The 18,941-nt window shown below is 37.2% G+C and overlaps 1 non-coding gene across 1 annotated transcript; it reads right to left on the reverse strand.

Annotated features, from left to right (window-relative positions):
- Positions 1-6,021: 6,021 nt before the first annotated feature.
- On the reverse strand, positions 6,022-6,129 carry LOC148581081 (small nucleolar RNA R71). The gene has a single exon (XR_015896570.1). It is a non-coding gene; the product is annotated as a small nucleolar RNA R71 (small nucleolar RNA).
- Positions 6,130-18,941: the final 12,812 nt, after the last annotated feature.

Here is an 18,941-nt window from a genome sequence, read left to right on the forward strand (position 1 = left end):
AAAATCTAACTTAAAATCCTCCCAAGCATTTTATCAAATACTTGGAAGGCACACTATAAAAGCATAGAAAAGCAATAAGAGATAGTAAAATCCAAACAACCAATTGAAAGCATCAATAACATAAATTGAAGAAAGCAATCATAAATATGAAATACCTCAAATTGCATTAAATAGAAAATCAAATCTAACATGAGAGTTCATAAACTAAAATAGCAACATAAAGTAATCAACAAAGGAAATAAATAAACTAGAATGCTAGAACAATTAAAAGTAGAAGAGAAACTAAATTAAACTAAGATAGAGGTCTGAAGTTGAGAATAACTAAACCAAATAATCCTAAAGCCTCGAGAGAGGAGAGAGCTTCTCTCTCTAAAAAACTATATCTAAAACCTAAAATTATCTGAATGAATGATTCCCCCACTCTGCAGCCTTTAATATGTGTTTTCTGGGCCGAAACTGGGTCTAAAACCAGCCCAAAATCGCCCCCAGCGCTTTATGTAATTTCTGCACGTGGCGCATGTCACACGTACGCGTCAGTCACGCGTACGCGTCGATGGTCATCTTCGTGTGTCACGCGTACGCGTCAGGTATGCGCACGCATTGCCGTGCAATCTCACTTCTCACACGTACGCGTCAGGTGCGCATGCGCATTGTTCCTCACTGGTCAGCTCCTTAGTTTCTTGTGTTCCTTCCATTTTTGCATGCTTCCATTCCATCCTCTAAGCCATTCCTGCCCTATAAAGCCTGAAAACACTTAACACACATATCAAGGTATTGAATGGTAATAAGAGAGGATTAAAATTAGTAAATTTAAGGCTAAAGAAGCATGTTTTCAATCATAGCACAAAATTAGGAAGGAAAATGTAAAACATGCGAATTATATGAATAAGTGTGAGTTTAATGGATAAAATCCACTCAATTAAGTACAAAATATACCACGAAATAGTGGTGCATCACTGCATAAGCTCCAACTCCTTCGCTTCCCTTGCCAATTTAGGAAAGTACTTCTTGTAGAAAGCCGTTTGGAATACATCCCAAGGAATGTCGGCATTCTAAAACTGTAGCAAGCGGAATTCTCCTTGCCACCAATGCTGAGCCTCTCCCAAAAATGGATACACTCCATGGCCTGGAACCAATTATCCGCTTCCGTAGGATTGGTTGAACCTCTGAAACATGGTGGATGAACCTTGAGAAAGGTAGCCAAGGTCATCGGAGCACCTCCCATGTTATCACCATTTCCTTCCACATTCTCATTCCTGTTTCCATCACCATTTCTGTTTCTAGTTGGTTGACCTAACCTCTGTACAGCTTGCAGAGTCGCAACAGCATTCGCCTCTATGGTATTCGCAAGATTAGCCATTGCCACCATGAACTCGACATGGTTATCGGCCGGTTGCCCATTTCTATCCTCTCCTCATGAACACATACCCTAAACCATACACCAAACAATCGATATCAAGGTGATCAGTCTCAATATCAAAAGCCTAGTGCTTCAATTATCCCAAAAAGGCACTCACAAACAAGCATGCTATGCAATATAAAAAAGATAACCTAATAGCAACAAAGAAAAAGACACAGAGTATGCATTGAAGCACAATCGGTCCATCCCTCAAGCTCACAAGGACGAACCGCTCTGATACCACTAAATGTAACACCCTAATTACCCTAAGCCTTACCTCACATCGTAAAGCAAAGGTTAATCAAAGGTTACGACAAGTCTAAGGCTTATACATATCACATATAGAAGAAATAATATATTTGAGAAGCCTGATGAAGGATACAGCTCAAAAACAGGATTTGAAAAGCGCAAACCGTACACACGAAGCTACAACTTAACTCACAAGAAATAGATATAATATAACAAAATATAAGAGTATGATAGTATAAATATCTAGCCACGGCTCGCGGAGTCTAAGCTGGGTAGCTATACACAGACAGTACAGAATTCTGAAAGTTAAATGATGAGCGGATAATTTATACCCTTTTTAGCATTGTTTTTACATAGTTTTTAGTATGATTTAGCTACTTTTTATTATATTTTTATTAGTTTTTATTTAAAAATCACATTTCTGGACTTTACTATGAGTTTGTATGTTTTTCTGTGATTTCAGGCATTTTCTGGCTGAAATTGAGGGACCAGAGCAAAAATCTGATTCAGAGGCTAAAAAAGGACTGCAGATGCTGTTGGATTCTGACCCAATTGGTGCGCTCTCAATTGCGTTGGAAAGTAGACATCTTGGGCTTTCCAGCAATATATAATGGTCCATACTTTGCTCGAGATTTGATGGCCCAAACTGGCGTTCAAAGACAGCCTAAAACATCTTGGCGTAAAACGCCCAAACTGGCACCAGAATTGGAGTTAAACGCCCAAACTGGCACCAAAGCTGGCGATTAACTCTAGGAACAGCCTATGCACGAAAAAGCTTCAATGCTCAGCCCAAGCACACACCAAGTGAGCCCCGAAAGTAGATTTCTGCACTATCTGCACTTAGTTACTCATTTTCTGTAATCCCTAGTAACTAGTTTAGTATAAATAGCACTTTTTACTATTGTATTCGCATCGAGACTCTTACCATCTGATGCTATTGTACACGTTTGGAGGCTGGCCTCACGGCCATGCCTAGACCTTTTTCACTTATGTATTTTCAACGGTGGAGTTCCTACACCCCATAGATTAAGGTGTGGAGCTCTGCTGTTCTTCATGAATTAATGCAATTACTACTGTTTTCTATTCAATTCACGCCTACTTCTTCTCCAAGATATACTCTCGTACTTAATTCAGTTAAGTCAGAATGAAGGGGTGATCCGTGACAATCACCCAATCTTCGTTACTCGCTTAGCCAAGATCGCGTGCCTGACAACCACAAAGCGGTCTACATGATGTTCAATGTAGTCATTGGATGACAGCTGGAGTATATTCTCTTGGGTATCTAATACATGGACCGAGTCCGTGAGATTAGTATCTTCGTGGTATAGGCTAGAATTATTGGCAGCCATTCCTGGGATCCGAAAAGTCTAAACCTTGTCTGTGGTATTCCGAGTAGGATCCGAGAAGGAGTGATTGTGACGAGCTTCAAACCTGCAAATGTTGGGCTCAAGTGACAGTGTGCAAAAGGATCAATGGATTCTATTCCGACGCTAGCGGGAACTGACAGATGATTAGCCATGTGGTAGCTGTACCTGGTATTTTTCATCCAAGACGAGAAATCCGATAGTTGATTAGCCGTGCAGAAACCGTAGAGGACCATTTTCACTGAGAGGATCTTACATCTTGCCATGGAAGGAAGTAACTCATGGTTGGAAGAAGGCAATAGGAAAGCAGAGGTTCAGAAGCAACAAAGCATCTCCAGACGCTTATCTGAAGTTCCCACAAATGAATTACATAAGTAACTCTATTTTATTTTATGTTTTATTTATATTTTAATTATCAAAACCCCATAACCACTTGAATCCACCTGACTGAGATTTACAAGATGACCATAGCTTGCTTCAAGCCGACAATCTCCGTGGGATCTACCCTTACTCACGTAAGGTATTACTTGGACGAACCTAGTGCACTTGCTGGTTAGTTACGCAGAGTTGTGAAGAAGTGTTGAGATCACGATTCTGTGTACCAAGTTTTTGGCGCCGTTGTCGGGTATTATTCGAGTTTGGACAACTGATGGTTCATCTTGTTGCTTAGATTAGGTAATTTTATTTTATGTTTAAGCTTTTTATTTTTAATTTTTGAAAAATTCAAAAAAATATATTTGTTCTTCAGAATTTTTAAGAATGAATTCTAGAGTTTCAAATGATATGTGAAGCCTGGCTGACTGCTAAGCCATGTCTAATTTTTTTGGACTGAGGCTTTCACTTATCATTGTAGGAGCTTTTTGATTCCCATCAATTTGGCTGTTGTATGTAATGCTCTGCTGAAGCTTGGCTGGCCATTTGGCCATGTCTAATCTTTTGGACCGAAGCTTTCACATAAAGCTTGGCTGGCTATTTAGCCATGTCTAAATTTTTGGACCGAAGCTTTAGACTAGCATTGCATGATTCTTGGAATTCTTATTAAAAATTTTGAATTTCTTATTTTTCTTATTCCAAAATATTTTCGAAAAGTAAAAAAAATTAATAAAATCATAAAACCAAAAATATTTTGTGTTTCTTGTTTGAGTCTTGTGTCAAATTTTAAGTTTGGTGTCAATTGCATTTTTTTAATTTTTCTTTAAATTTTTGAAAATTCATGCATGTGTTCTTTCTTGATCTTCAAGTTGTTCTTGATGATTTTCCTTGTTTGATCTTTGGTTTTTCTTGTTTTGTGTCTTTTCTTATTTTTCATATGCATTTTTTTAATTATTAGTGTCTAACCATTGAAAATTTCTAAGTTTGGTGTCTTGCATATTTTTCTTTTCTTAAAAATGTTCAAAAATATGTTCTTGATGTTCATCATTATCTTCAAAGTGTTGTTGGTGTTCATCTTGACATTCAAAGTGTTCTTGCATGCATTTTTTGTTTTGATCTTGAATTTTTATGTTTTGTTTCATTTTTGTGTTTTTCTCTCTCATCATTAAAAATTCAAAAATAAAAAAAATATATTTCCCTTATTTCACTCATAAATTTTGAAATTTTGAATTGATTTAGTCAAAAAGTTTTAAAATTTAGTTGTTTCTTGTTAGTCAAGTGAAAATTTCAATTTGAAAATTCTATCTTTTCAAATCTTTTTCAAAAAATTAAATCTTTTTCATTTTTCTTTCCTGTTTTTCAAAAATTTTAAAATTGATTTTCAAAATCTTTTTCTTACTTTTTATTTCATATTTTCGAATTTATTACCAACATTTAATATTTTGATTCAAAAACTTTAAGTTGTTACTTGCCTATTAAGAAAGGATCAATCTTTAAATTCTAGAATCATATCTTTTAGTTTCTTGTTAGTCAAGTAATCAACTTTATCAAAAATCAAATCTTTTTTTATTTCCTTTTCAAATCTTTTTCAAAATGATTGTCAATCATATCTTTTCAAAATTTATTTTCAAATCTTTTTCAATTAACTACTTGACTTTTTGTTTGATTTTAAAAGTTTTCTATTTCAATCATATCTTTTTCAAAATCACCTAACTACTTTTCTCTCTCCAATTTTCGAAAGTCACTAACCATTTTTTTAAATTCTTTTTAATTAACTAATTGTTTTAAGTTCTGATTTTATTTTATTTTCCTTCTTAATTTTCGAATACTAACCAATAATTAAAATAAAAACAAAAATATTTTCTTTTCTTTTAAGTAATATTCGAATATACTCTCTCTCTCTCATCTCTTTCTATTTATTTATTTATTTACTAACACTTCTCTTCTTCTTATAATTCGAACCCTCTCCCTTTCTCTGTGTTCGAATTCTTCTTCTCCCTTCTTCATTCTATTTCTTCTATTCTTCTACTCACATAAAGGAATCTTTATACTATGACATAGAGGATTCCTATTCTTTTCTGTTCTCTTCTTTTTCATATGAGCAGGAACAAGGATAAGAACATTCTTGTTGAAGCTGATCCTGAACCTGAAAGGACTTTGAAGAAGAAGTTAAGAGAAGCTAAAACACAACACTCTGGAGAGGACCTAACAGAAATTTTCTAAAAAGTAGTTATGGAAGCCGAAAATAACAACAATGGTGGAGATGCAAGGAAGATGCTTGATGACTTTACTGCACCCACTTCTGACTTTTATGGAAGAAGCATCTCAATTCCTGCAATTGGAGCAAACAACTTTGAGCTTAAGCCTCAATTAGTTTCTCTAATGCAGCAGAATTGCAAGTTTCATGGACTTCCATTGGAAGATCCTCATCAGTTTTTAGCTGAATTCTTGCAAATATGTGACACTGTTAAGACCAATGGGGTTAATCCCGAGGTCTACATGCTTATGCTTTTCCCCTTTGCTGTAAGAGACAGAGTTAGGACATGGTTAGACTCACAACCTAAAGAAAGCCTGAACTCTTGGGAAAAGTTGGTCAATGCTTTCTTGGCCAAATTCTTTCCACCTCAAAAGTTAAGCAAGCTTAGAGTGGAAGTCCAAACCTTCAGACAGAAGGAAGGTGAATCCCTCTATGAAGCTTGGGAAAGATACAAGCAATTGATCAGAAGGTGTCCTTCTGACATGCTTTCAGAATGGAGCATCTTATGTATATTCTATGATGGTCTGTCTGAATTGTCCAAGATGTCATTGGACCACTCTGCTGGTGGATCTCTTCATCTGAAGAAGACGCCTGCAGAAGCCCAGGAACTCATTGAAATGGTTGCAAATAACTAGTTCATGTACACTTCTGAAAGAAATCCTGTGAATAATGGGATAACTCAGAAGAAAGGAGTTCTTGAGATTGATACTCTGAATGCTATATTGGCTCAGAATAAAATATTGACTCAGCAAGTCAATTTGATTTCTCAGAGTCTGACTGGAATGCAAGCTGCATCTGGCAGTACCTAGGAAGCTTCCTCTAAAGAAGAAGCTTATGACCCTGAGAATCCTGCAATGGAAGAGGTGAATTACATGGGAGAACCCTATGGAAACACCTATAATCCTTCATGGAGAAATCATCCAAATTTCTCATGGAAGGATCAACAGAAGCCTAATCAAGGCTTCAATAATAATAATGGTGGAAGAAATAGGTTTGGCAATAGCAAGCCTTTTCCATCATCTTCTGAGCAACAGACAGAGAATTCTAAGCAGAGCCTCTCTGACTTAGGAACCATAATCTCTTATCTAAGTAAGACTACTCACAATTTCATGACTGAAACAAGGTCCTCCATTAGATATTTGGAGGCACAAGTGGGTCAACTGAGTAAAAGAGTTACTGAAATCCCTCCTAGTACTCTCCCAAGCAATACAGAAGATAATCTAAAAAGAGAATGCAAGGCCATAAACACGTCCAACATGATAGAACCTGTAGAGAAAGGAAAGGCAGTGATTTCCACTGAGGAAGACCTTAATGGACGTCCGCTGGCCACTAAGCAGTTCCCTATTGAGGAACCAAAGGAATCTGAGGCTCATACAGAAACCATAGAGATTCCACTAAACTTACTGTTGCCATTCATGAGCTCTTATGAGTATTCTTCCTTTGAAGAGGATGAAGATATTACTGAAGAGAAAGTTGCTCAGTATCTAGGAGCAATCATGAAGCTAAATGCCAAGTTATTTGGTAATGAGAATTGGGAGGATGAACCTCCATTGCTCATCAATGAACTAAATACCTTGGTTCAACAGAAATTACCTCAGAAGAAACCAGATCCCGGAAAGTGCTTAATACCTTGCATCATAGGCACCATGACCTTTAAGAAGGCTCTGTGTGACCTTGGTTCAAGTATAAACCTCATGCCACTCTCTGTAATGGAGAAACTAGGGTTCTTTGAGGTACAAGCTACAAGAATCTCATTAGAGATGGCAAATAATTCAAGGAAATAGGCTTATGGACTTGTAGAGGATGTATTAGTGAAGGTTGAAGGCTATTACATCCCTACTGACTTCATAATCCTAAATACTGGGAAGGATGAAGATGAATCTATCATCCTTGGAAGACCCTTCCTAGCCACAGCAAGAGCTGTGATTGATGTGGACAGAGGAGAGCTAGTCCTTCAATTGAATGAGGACTACCTTGTGTTTAAGGCTCAAGGATCTTCTTCTGTAACTATGGAGAGGAAGCATGAAAAGCTTCTCTCAATACAGAGTCAAGCAGAGCCCCCACACCCAACTTCTAAGTTTAGTGTTGGGAGGCCAACATCAAGCTCTGAGTCTCTGTGAAGCTCTCTAAGAGCTCACTGTCAAGCTATTGACATTAAAGAAGCGCTTGTTGGGAGGCAACCCAATGTTAATTAATTATATTTATTTATTTTCCATTGTTATTTTATATTTTTTTAGGTTGATGATCATGTGAAGCCACAAAAAGAATTGAAAAATAAAAAATAAAATGAAAAATAGCATAAAAAATAGCACACCCTGGAGGACAGGCTTACTGGCATTTAAACGCCAGTAAGGATAGCAGAATGGGAGTTTAACGCCCAGCCTGGCAGTATTCTGGGCGTTAAACGCCAGAAATGGGCAGCAGACTGGCGTTTAACGCCAGGAAAGGTAGCAGAGCTGGCATTAAATGCCAGAATTGGCACACAATGGGTGTTTGAACGCCAGAATGGTGTAGGAAGCAGAATTCCTTGACACCTCAAGATCTGTGGACCCCGCAGGATACTCACTTACCCCACCTCTTCTTCTCTCCTCTTCACCCCTTTCCATAACTCTCTTCCCTATATTCTCTTCACCACTCACATCCATCCATCATAAACCCCACCTACCTCACCATTCAAATTCAAACAATTTCCCTCCCAAACCCACCCCTTCATGACCGAATTCCCCCTCTCTCTTACCCTATAAATACCCCTCCTCACTACCTTCAATTTCACACATCATACACACTACTACCCCCCTTGGCCGAAACCACTACTACCCTCCATCTCCTCCATTTTTTCTTCTTCTACTCCTTTCTTTCTTTTTTTACTCGAGGATGAGCAACAATTCTAAGTTTGGTGTGGGAAAAGCTAAGATTTTTTTTTGTTTTTCCATAACCATCAATGGCACCTAAGGCCAGAAAAACCTCTAGAAAGAGGAAAGGGAAGGCAATTGCTTCCACATCTGAGTCATGGGAGATGGAGAGATTCATCTCAAAGGTCCATCAAAACCACTTCTATGAAGTTGTGGCAAAAAAAGGGTGATCCTCGAGGTCCCCTTCAAGCTCAAAAAGAGTGAATATTCGGAGATCCGACATGAAATTCAAAGAAGAGGTTGGAAAACTCTCACCAATCCCATTCAACAAGTCGGAATCTTAATGGTTCAAGAGTTCTATGCCAATGCATGGATCACTAAGAACCATGATAAAAGTATGAACTCGAACCCAAAGAATTGGCTCACAATGGTTCGGGGGAATTACTTGGATTTTAGTCCGGAAAATGTGAGGTTAGCATTCAACTTGCCAATGATGCAAGGAGATCCTCACCCTTTCACTAGAAGGTTCAACTTTGATGAAAGATTGGACCAAGTCCTTAGGGATATTTGTGTGGAAGGAGCTCAATGGAAGAGAGACTCAAGCGGGAAGCTAGTTCAATTGAGAAGGCTTGACCTCAAACCCGTGGCTAGGGGATGGTTGGAGTTCATCCAACGCTCTATCATTCCTACTAGCAACCGGTCTGAAGTTATAATAGACCGGGCTATCTTGATCCATAGTATCATGATTGGAGAGGAAGTAGAAGTTCATGAGATCATATCCCTAGAACTCTATAAGGTGGCGGACAAGCCCTCTACTTTGGCAAGGTTAGCCTTCCCTCATCTCATCTGTACCCTATGCAATTCAGCTGGAATTGTCATAGAGAAAGACATCCTCATTGAAGGAGATAAGCCTATCACTAAGAAGAGGATGGAGCAAACAAGAGAGCCTACTCATGGACCTCAACAAGAGCATGAGGAAGTCCCTCATTATGAAATTCTTGAAATGCCACAAGGGATGCACTTTCCTCTACAAAATTATTGGGAGCAAATTAACACCTCCCTAGGAGAACTGAGTTCCAACATGGGACAACTAAGGATGGAGCACCAAGAGCATTCCATCCTCCTCCATGAAATTAGAGAAGACCAAAGAGCCATGAGAGAGGAGCAACAAAGGCAAAGAAGAGACATAGAGGAGTTCAAGCACTCCATAAGATCTTCAAGAGGAAGAACTAGCCGCCATCACTAAGGTGGACCCGTTCTTTAATTTCCTTGTTTTTATTTTTCTATTTTTCGAAAATTATGCTTTATGTTTTGTCTATGTTTGTGTCTTTATTACATGATCATTAGTGTCTATGTCTTAAAGCTATGAATGTCTTATGAATCCATCACCTTTCTTAAAATGAAAAATGTTTTTAATTACAAAAGAACAAGAAGTACATGATTTCGAATTCTATCTTGAAATTAGTTTAATTATTTTGATATGGTGGCAATACCTTTTATTTTCTGAATGAATGCTTGAACAGTGCATATTTTTGACTTTTTTGTTTATGAATGTTAAAATTGTTGGCTCTTGAAAGAATAATGAAAAAGGAGAAATATTATTGATAATCTGAAAAATTATAAAATTGATTCTTGAAGCAAGAAAAAGCAGTGAATACAATGCTTGCAGAAAAAAAAGTGGCAAAAAAAAAAGAAAAAAAAAAAAGAAGCAAGCAGAAAAAGCCAGTAACCCTTTAAACCAAAAGGCAAGGGTAGAAAAAGGATCCAAGGCTTTGAGCGATAGTGGATAGGAGGGCGCCAAGGAATAAAATCCTGGCCTAAGCGGCTAAACCAAGCTGTCCCTAACCATGTGCTTGTGGCGTGAAGGTGTCAAGTGAAAAGCTTGAGACTGAGCGGTTAAAGTCGTGGTCCAAAGTAAAAAGAGTGTTCTTAAGAGCTCTGGGTACCTCTAACTGGAGACTCTAGCAAAGCTGAGTCACAATCTGAAAAGGTTCACCCAGATATGTGTCTGTGCCATTTATGTATCTGGTGGTAATATTGGAAAACAAAATGCTTAGGGTCACGACCAAGACTCATATAGTAGCTGTGTTCGAGAATCAACATACTGAACTAGGAGAATCAATAACACTATCTGAATTCTGAGTTCCTATGGATGCCAATCATTCTGAACTTCAAAGGATAAAGTGAGATGCCAAAACTGTTCAGAAGCAAAAAGGCTACAAGTCCCGCTCATCTAATTGGAACTAAATTCATTGATAAGTTTGGAATTTATTGTATATTTTCTTCTTTTTATCCTATTTTGTTTTTAGTTTCTTGGGGACAAGCAACAATTTAAGTTTGCTGTTGTGATGAGCGGATAATTTATATCCTGTTTGGCATTGTTTTTACATAGTTTTTAGTATGATTTAGCTACTTTTTATTATATTTTTATTAGTTTTTATTTAAAAATCATATTTCTAGACTTTACTATGAGTTTGTGTGTTTTTCTATGATTTCAGGTATTTTCTGGCTGAAATTGAGGGACTTGAGCAAAAATCTTATTCAGAGGTTGAAAAAGGACTGCAGATGTTGTTGGATTTTGACCCTCCTGCACTCAAAGTGGATTTTCTAGAGCTACAGATACCCAATTGGCACGATCTTAATTGCGTTGGAAAGTAGCCATCTTGGGCTTTCCAGAAATATATAATAGTCCATTTTTTCTGAGATTTGATGGCCCAAACTGGCGTTCAAAGACAACCTAAAACATCTTGGCGTTAAACGCCCAAACTGGCACCAGAATCGGAGTTAAACGCACTGGCACCAAAGCTGGCGTTTAACTCCAGGAACAGCCTATGCACAAAAAAGCTTCAATGCTCAGCCCAAGCACACACCAAGTGGGCCCCAGAAGTGGATTTCTGTACTATCTGCACTTAGTTACTCATTTTCTGTAATCCTTAGTAACTAGTTTAGTATAAATAGCACTTTTTACTATTGTATTCGCATCGAGACTCTTACCATCTGATGCTATTGTACACGTTTGGAGGCTGGCCTCACGGCCATGCCTAGATCTTTTTCACTTATGTATTTTCAACGGTGGAGTTTCTACACCCCATAGATTAAGGTGTGGAGCTCTGCTGTTCTTCATGAATTAATGCAATTACTATTGTTTTTTATTCAATTCACGCCTACTTCTTCTCCAAGATATACTATTGTACTTAATTTAGTTAAGTCAGAATGAAGGGGTGACCCGTGACAATCACCCAATCTTCGTTACTCGCTTAGCCAAGATCGCGTGCCTAACAACCACAAAGCAGTCTACATGATGTTCAGCGTAGTCATTGGATGACAGCTGGAGTATATTCTCTTGGGTATCTAATACACGGACTGAGTCCGTGAGATTAGTATCTTCGTGGTATAGGCTAGAATTATTGGCAGCCATTCCTGGGATCCGGAAATTCTAAACATTGTCTGTGATATTCCGAGTAGGATCTGGGAAGGAGTGACTGTGACGAGCTTCAAACCTGCGAATGTTGGGCGCAAGTGACAGTGTGCAAAAGGATCAATGGATTCTATTCCAACGCTAGCGGGAACCAACAGATGATTAGCCGTGCGGTAGCTGTACCTGGTATTTTTAATCCGAGACGAGAAATCCGACAGTTGATTAGCCGTGCAGAAACCGTTGAGGACCATTTTCATTGAGAGGATCTTACAGCTTGCCATGGAAGGAAGTAACGCATGGTTGGAAGAAGGCAATAGGAAAGCAGAGGTTCAGAAGCAACAAAGCATCTCCAGACGCTTATCTGAAGTTTCCACCAATGAATTACATAAGTAACTCTATTTTATTTTATGTTTTATTTATATTTTAATTATCAAAACCCCATAACCACTTGAATCCGCCTGACTGAGATTTATAAGATGACCATAGCTTGCTTCAAGCCGACAATCTCCGTGGGATCGACCCTTACTCACGTAAGGTATTACTTGGACGACCCAGTGCACTTGCTGGTTAGTTACGGGGAGTTGTGAAGAAGTGTTGAGATCACGATTCCGTGTACCATTAAAACAGCTTATACAAGTTTTCTCTCTCAAAGTAAGCCTCTAGGAAAAATAAATACAAAAGTGAGAGATTAATACAAAATAATAAAAAAGGACTCTAAAACATATCCAGGATCCTCCACTCTGTCACCATCGAAACAACTCACCGTGGTGTGTGATGAGCGGATATTTTATACGCTTTTTGGCATCATTTTCATATAGTTTTTAGTATGTTTTGCTTAATTTTTATTATGTTTTTATAGGTTTTAGTGTTAAATTCACTTTTTTGGATTCTACTATGAGTTTTTATGTTTTTGTGCAATTTCAGGAATTTTCAAGCTAAAATTGAGGAGCTGGAGCAGAAGTCTGATTGAGAGACAGAGAAAGCACTGCAGATGTTGTTCGGATCTAATCTCCATGCACTTAGAAGAGCTTTTTTGGAGCTACAGAAATCCAAATAGAAAGTTCTCAACATCTATAGAAAGCTGACTTTCAGAGCTTTCCAGCAATGTATAACAGTTTATAAGTTGCTTCAGATAAGAAGGCCCAAAACTGGCATCCAACGCCAGCTTCCTACCCCCTTCCAAGCGTCCAACGCCCAAAGAGCAGAGCCCAGCGTCCAAACACCCAGAGAAGACCCCCTAGCCAGCGTTCAACACCCTAGGAGCCTCATAGCATGTGGATCTCACCAAAGCTCAGCCCAAATACTCACCAAGTGGGCCCCAGAAGTGGGTTTTAGCACTAGATAGGCTATTTTACCATTACTAGTCATCTCTTTAGTATTTAAGACTTATTTTACATCTCTCTTAAGAGAGGACACCTATCATTTAGCATTATTTCGAGTTTTACATTGTATTTTCCTTTCAGTATGAGTTTCTAAACCTCCTAGGTTGAGGGGAGGAGCCCTGCTGAGTCCTATGAATTAGTAAAAGTATTACTATTTCTTCTTCGATCCGTGTTTGATTAATTCTAAGATGTATATTTGTTCTTCATCAATATGAATGCGTTGAACTGGCATAAGGTTATCACATTCTACATCGGTTCAGAGTGCGTCTTTCATCGGACAATGATGAACCACCAGCTTGAATATACGTCTCTCAGACGGCTAATCCACGACTTCGTTGGGGACTTCTCGAGACACTAGTTCAGCGGATTTACGGGGAGATTAGGATCTCTGTGGTAAAGGCTAGAACCAAAGGTGCAGCATTCTTCCGATTCGGAAGATTCGACCTTGTCTGTGGCGCTTTGAGTAGGATCATTAAGGAGAATGGACTGTACGAGCTTCACCCTCAAGCAGAGATGGATCCGCACTAACCCTGGGGTTCAGATCCAGAGGAGTATTGGCGGTTGCTCAAACCTGCATCAATCACATACAGCCTGCCATTGAAGAGATCACTCACAAGCAAAGAAGACAGTAATGCCAGAGTTAATTCAGAAAGACAAAGCAACTCCAATCCTCAACTATATTCCTATTTCTGATTGCCCTGAAATCAATCCAACTGACTCCACTACAATTTACAAATACAAATTATGAATACTTTCCCCTTTTCATAAAAACACAACCTTCTGATTTTTCCTGACTAAGACCTGCAAGATAACCATAGCTTGCTTAAGACCAACAAGCCTCGTGGGATCAACCCTGACTCGCTCAGGTATTACTTGGACGACCCAGTGCACTTGCTGTTACAGCTGTATGAAAGTGTTGGAATTCGTGCACCAAGTTTTTGGTGCCGTTGCCGGGGATTGTTTGAGTTTGGACAAACGACGTTTGTCTTGCTCGCTAGATCAGGTACTTTATTTCTTGATAATTTTTAATTGAGTCTTTTATTTTTATTTTCCTCTTCTTTATTTTTTCAAAAAATTTAGAAAACTTTTTCAAAAAATATTTTTTTTCTTTGGTTAATCTTAGTTCTTGGTTGAGTCTTTCATGTTTTCTGTTTTTCAATTACAAAAATTTTAAAACTTCTTCAAAAAAACTTTTTCCAAGCAGTTTATTTTCAAGCATCATTAGCTTTCTATTTGAGTCTTTTATTTGTGTTCTTGGTTAAGATTTTTGTCCTCTTTGAGTTTTTCTTTCTAAAAATTTTTCAAAAATATTTTCTTTAGTTAAATCTTGTGTCAAGTTTCTAAGTTTGGTGTCTTCTTGTTGTTTTTCTTTTAATTTTCAAAAATTTGTGTTTAGCTTTCTAAAAATTTTAAGTTTGGTGTCCTTTTTATGTTCTTGTGTTCTTTAAATTTTTTGAGTCTTGTTCTTGTTGTTCTTGTTAGTCTTCAAAATATTCTTGTGTTTTCTTTGTATTTTGATCTTAAAATTTTTAAGATTGGTGTTCCTTTGTGTTTCCCTCCAAAATTTTCGAAAATAAGGTGCACTAGATCTAAAGATTTTAAGTCTTGTGTCTTTTACTTGTTTTTCTCTTTTATCATTAAATTAAATAATAAAAAATATCTTTTCTATTTTTACTTTTATTAAATTTTCAAAAATTTTAAATTAAAAATTCAGATTTCAATTTTAAATTCTTATCTTATCATATCTCAGTTTTCAAAATTTCAAAAATCAAATCTTTTCAAAATTAAAATCTTATCTTTTTCAAATCTTTTCAAATCTTTTTTGTTTCTTATCTTATCTTTTCTAACTTCCAATTTTAAAATCAAATCTTTTTCAGATCTTTTTAATTTTTCATCTTATCTTTTCTTATCTTTTTCTAATTTCAAATTTCAAATTCAAATCTTTTCTTAGCTTATCTCTTATCTTATTTTAATTTCAAATATTTTCTTAATTAATTACTTATCTTCTCTCTCTTCTTTTTCAAAACTTCCTAACTAACTCTTCTCTCTTAATTTTCGAAAATTCTACTCCTTTTCCTTTTCTATTTTTGAAAATCATTAACTAATTTTCAATTCTTTTTAAATTATGAACTTAATTTTTGAAAATTAATTAATAAATAAAATAAAAATAAAAATATTTTGATTCTTATTTATCTTATTTATTTATACCTCTTCTTCTATTTACTTCTATTTATTTGAATTACTCTCCCTCTCTCATCTTCCGTCATTCACTTTTCTATCTTCTTCCTCTTTTTTCACATCTCACTGGAAGCTCTTTTGTCCAAGTAGCACAAAAAGCTTTCTTCTTTTTCTTCTTTTCTTTTCTTGTTTATGACTAGGAATAGGGATAAAAAACCCCTTTTGACTCCTGATCTTGAACCTGAGAAAACTCTAAGGAGGTGTTTACAACTAGCTAAAGCACAATACTCCGGAAGAGATCTTTCAGAAAGTTTTGAACAAGAACTGGGAGACATGGCCGAACCTCAAAATGATGCCAGAAAGGTTCTTGGTGACTACACCATACCTACCTCTGACTTTTATGGCAGAAGCATCTCTGTACCTACCATTGAAGCTAACAATTTTGAACTTAAGCCTCAGTTAGTCTCTCTTCTTCAGCAGAACTGCAAGTTCCATGGACTTCCTATGGAAAATTCACATCAGTTCTTTGCTGAATTCTTACAAATCTGTGATACTGTAAAGACTAATGGAGTTAATCCTGAAGTCTACAAGCTTATGCTCTTTCCCTTTGCTGTAAGAGACAGAGCTAAGATATGGTTGAATTCCTAACCAAAAGAGAGCTTAGGCTCTTGGGAAAAGCTGGTTAATGCTTTTCTAGCTAAATTCTTTCCTCCTCAAAGGATGAGCAAGATTAGAGTGGAAGTTCAAACCTTCAGACAAAGAGAATGTGAATTCCTCTATGAAGCTTGGGAAAGATACAAGCAATTGATCAGGAGATGTCTTCCTGACATGCTCTCAGAGTGGTCTATCATAACCGTGTTCTATGATGGTTGATGGGATATTTTCGTGGAAAAATGAATTTCTCCAAAACACCCAAACTTAACCAGCAAGTGCACCGGGTCGCATCAAGTAATAATAACTCACGAGAGTGAGGTCGATCCCACAGGGATTGAAGGATTGAGCAATTTTAGTTTAGTGGTTGATTTAGTCAAGCGAATCAAGATTTGGTTGAGAGATTTGTGATTTGCAGAATTTAAATTGCATAGAAAGTAAAGGAAATGGGTGAATTGCATGAATTTAAAGAGAACTGGAATTTAAAGTGCTGAATCTTAAAGAGCAAGAAATTAAAAGGCAGAAACTTAGAACGCAAGAAATGTAAATTGCAGAATCTTAAAGTGCAAGAAATGTAAATGGCTTGAATTGTAAAGGGAATTGGGAATTGGATTTGCAGAAATTAAACAAGGAAAAGTAAAATTGCAACAAACGGAGAAGTAAAGGATGACTTGGATTGAATCGGATCTAAAACAGAAAAGTAAATGAGCATGGAAAGCAGTAAACAGAGGATGTAAAATTGGAATTCAGATCTCAGGACCCAAGAGACTAGAAAACCAAGTCTAGATCTCAATGCCTTCCTAGATCCAACAAGCACAATTGCAAAGGAAATTGTAAATTGCAAAGAAAGTAGATGAAGAAGCAAGTAACCGAAACTGAAATTCAATTAAGCAGAAAATTAAACAAGATCCCAAGGTGAGATTGAAACAGAATTTCTTCAATTCTCCACCCAAAATCCAAGACAAGAAAAGTAAAGAGTGCTGGGCAAGAACAAGGAAGAAGAGAGATCAATTCTCCTCCCAAATTCTCTTCAATTAAACAACAATGCTAAGAAAAATAAAAGTGAGCTCTCAGCAAAACTCAAAAGAAAGCTATTCTGAAAAACTAAAAGGGAAGCTCTCTGAAAAACTTAAATCCTATGCTATTTATACACGTTCTTCAAATGGTCTTCAAGCCTTCAATTGGGCCTTTTCTCTTGATGGAATTGGGTTGAGAGAGGCCTTGGTTGATTGCTCTTGGAGTTTGGGGAAGAACCGAATTGAACCGGGTTGGAATTATGAAAGCTTGAGTAAAAGTTGGAGTAAAAGTTAGGGTCTAACTTTTGCTCCAACTTTTCACATCAGCACCCTTCCTTGCTGATACCAACGTTGGGGCAAAAGTTAGGGGTCTAACTTTTGCTCCAACGTTGGCCTCCCCTTGCTTATTCATGGCGCCAACGTTAGCCAAAAAGTTAGGGGCTAACGTTGGCGCAAACTTTTGCTAGCCCAGGGAGTGTTTTTCATGTGCCAACGTTAGCCAAAAAGTTAGGGGCTAACGTTGGCGCAAACTTTTGCTCATCCAGGGAGTGTTTTTCATGCCAAAAGTTAGCCAAAAAGTTAGGGGCTAACTTTTGCTCCAGCTTTTGCCCAAAAGTTAGCCAAAAAGTTAGGGGCTAACTTTTGCTCCAGCTTTTGCCCAAAAGTTAGCCAAAAAGTTTGAGGCTAACTTTTGGTCCAGCTTTTTGCTTCCTGGTTCATTTTCAATTAATCCAAAAGTTTGAGCTAAAGTTTGAGGCAAACTTTTGCTCAAACTTTTTGTTCTCTCTTCCTCCTATCCATTCCTTCTTGCATCAACCTTTCTCCAAGCTTTCTTCACCTATCATTAATCTACCAAACACATCAAAGCTATGCTCAAAATCATGAGATATTCATTCTTTCATAATATGTGACAATTATAGCATAAAACCTCATGAAATAGCATGAATTCATACATGGTTGACTAAATCAAAGGAAACATGAAAATCTATCCAATTGGCTTGCTTTTGGCTCAAGAAAGTGCATAATTCAATTGAAAACAAAAGAAAAAGGCTAGTGAAACTAGACTAAGATGACTTGTCATCACAACACCAAACTTAAAGCTTGCTTGTCCCTAAGCAAGAAATGATTTATTGAGAAGAAAAAATGAAATAGAAGAGGATGTTCATGCTAGTAGAGTGTTATTGGTAGTTCATGGAGTTTTATGTGGATATGTACACACTCACCTCTTATTGACTCTTAAGCCTAGAAAGCCTCCTTCAAGCTTCAAGTAACATACTGCTATGACCTCTCATTATTCCTTTATCCTTGGCTATTATCTTGTTCATAAGCTTTATTTGAGTGTCATGTGTAGCAAGTTCATTTCCTTTTCTTTATACTTGACACATTATTCACTATAGACACTTGGCTCACATTCCTTCTTAGAACATTGATGCCCAGCACCTCTTTGGGCTACTAAATGCCTTGTAGTTAGGTTGCTCTTGATAGTGGACTTTCAGCTGATGATCCCGGGTTAGTTAACCCAAGTCATCAAGTGTTGATGCACTCCAAAGAGCTTAATAATCCAAGCAGATCCTAATACAAAAACACCACAGGCATATATTCTAAGGTTCAAGCTATTGGTGTCCAGCTTTGTTTCTTTTTGTTTTTCTTTTGTTCTGCCACTTTTTGGCTATTTCTTTTTCTCCCCTTTTTTCTTTCTTTTTGTTTTTCTTTCTAACCAAGGATTTTTATTCGATTGAGATTCATAGACAGTAGCTACTATACAATCACACACATACCACCACTTACTTTTATTTTACTTCT

This window comes from Arachis ipaensis, chromosome B10, assembly GCF_059453495.1.
Source record: "Arachis ipaensis isolate K30076 ecotype BB chromosome B10, ASM5945349v1, whole genome shotgun sequence".
NCBI classification, from domain to species: Eukaryota; Viridiplantae; Streptophyta; class Magnoliopsida; order Fabales; family Fabaceae; genus Arachis; species Arachis ipaensis.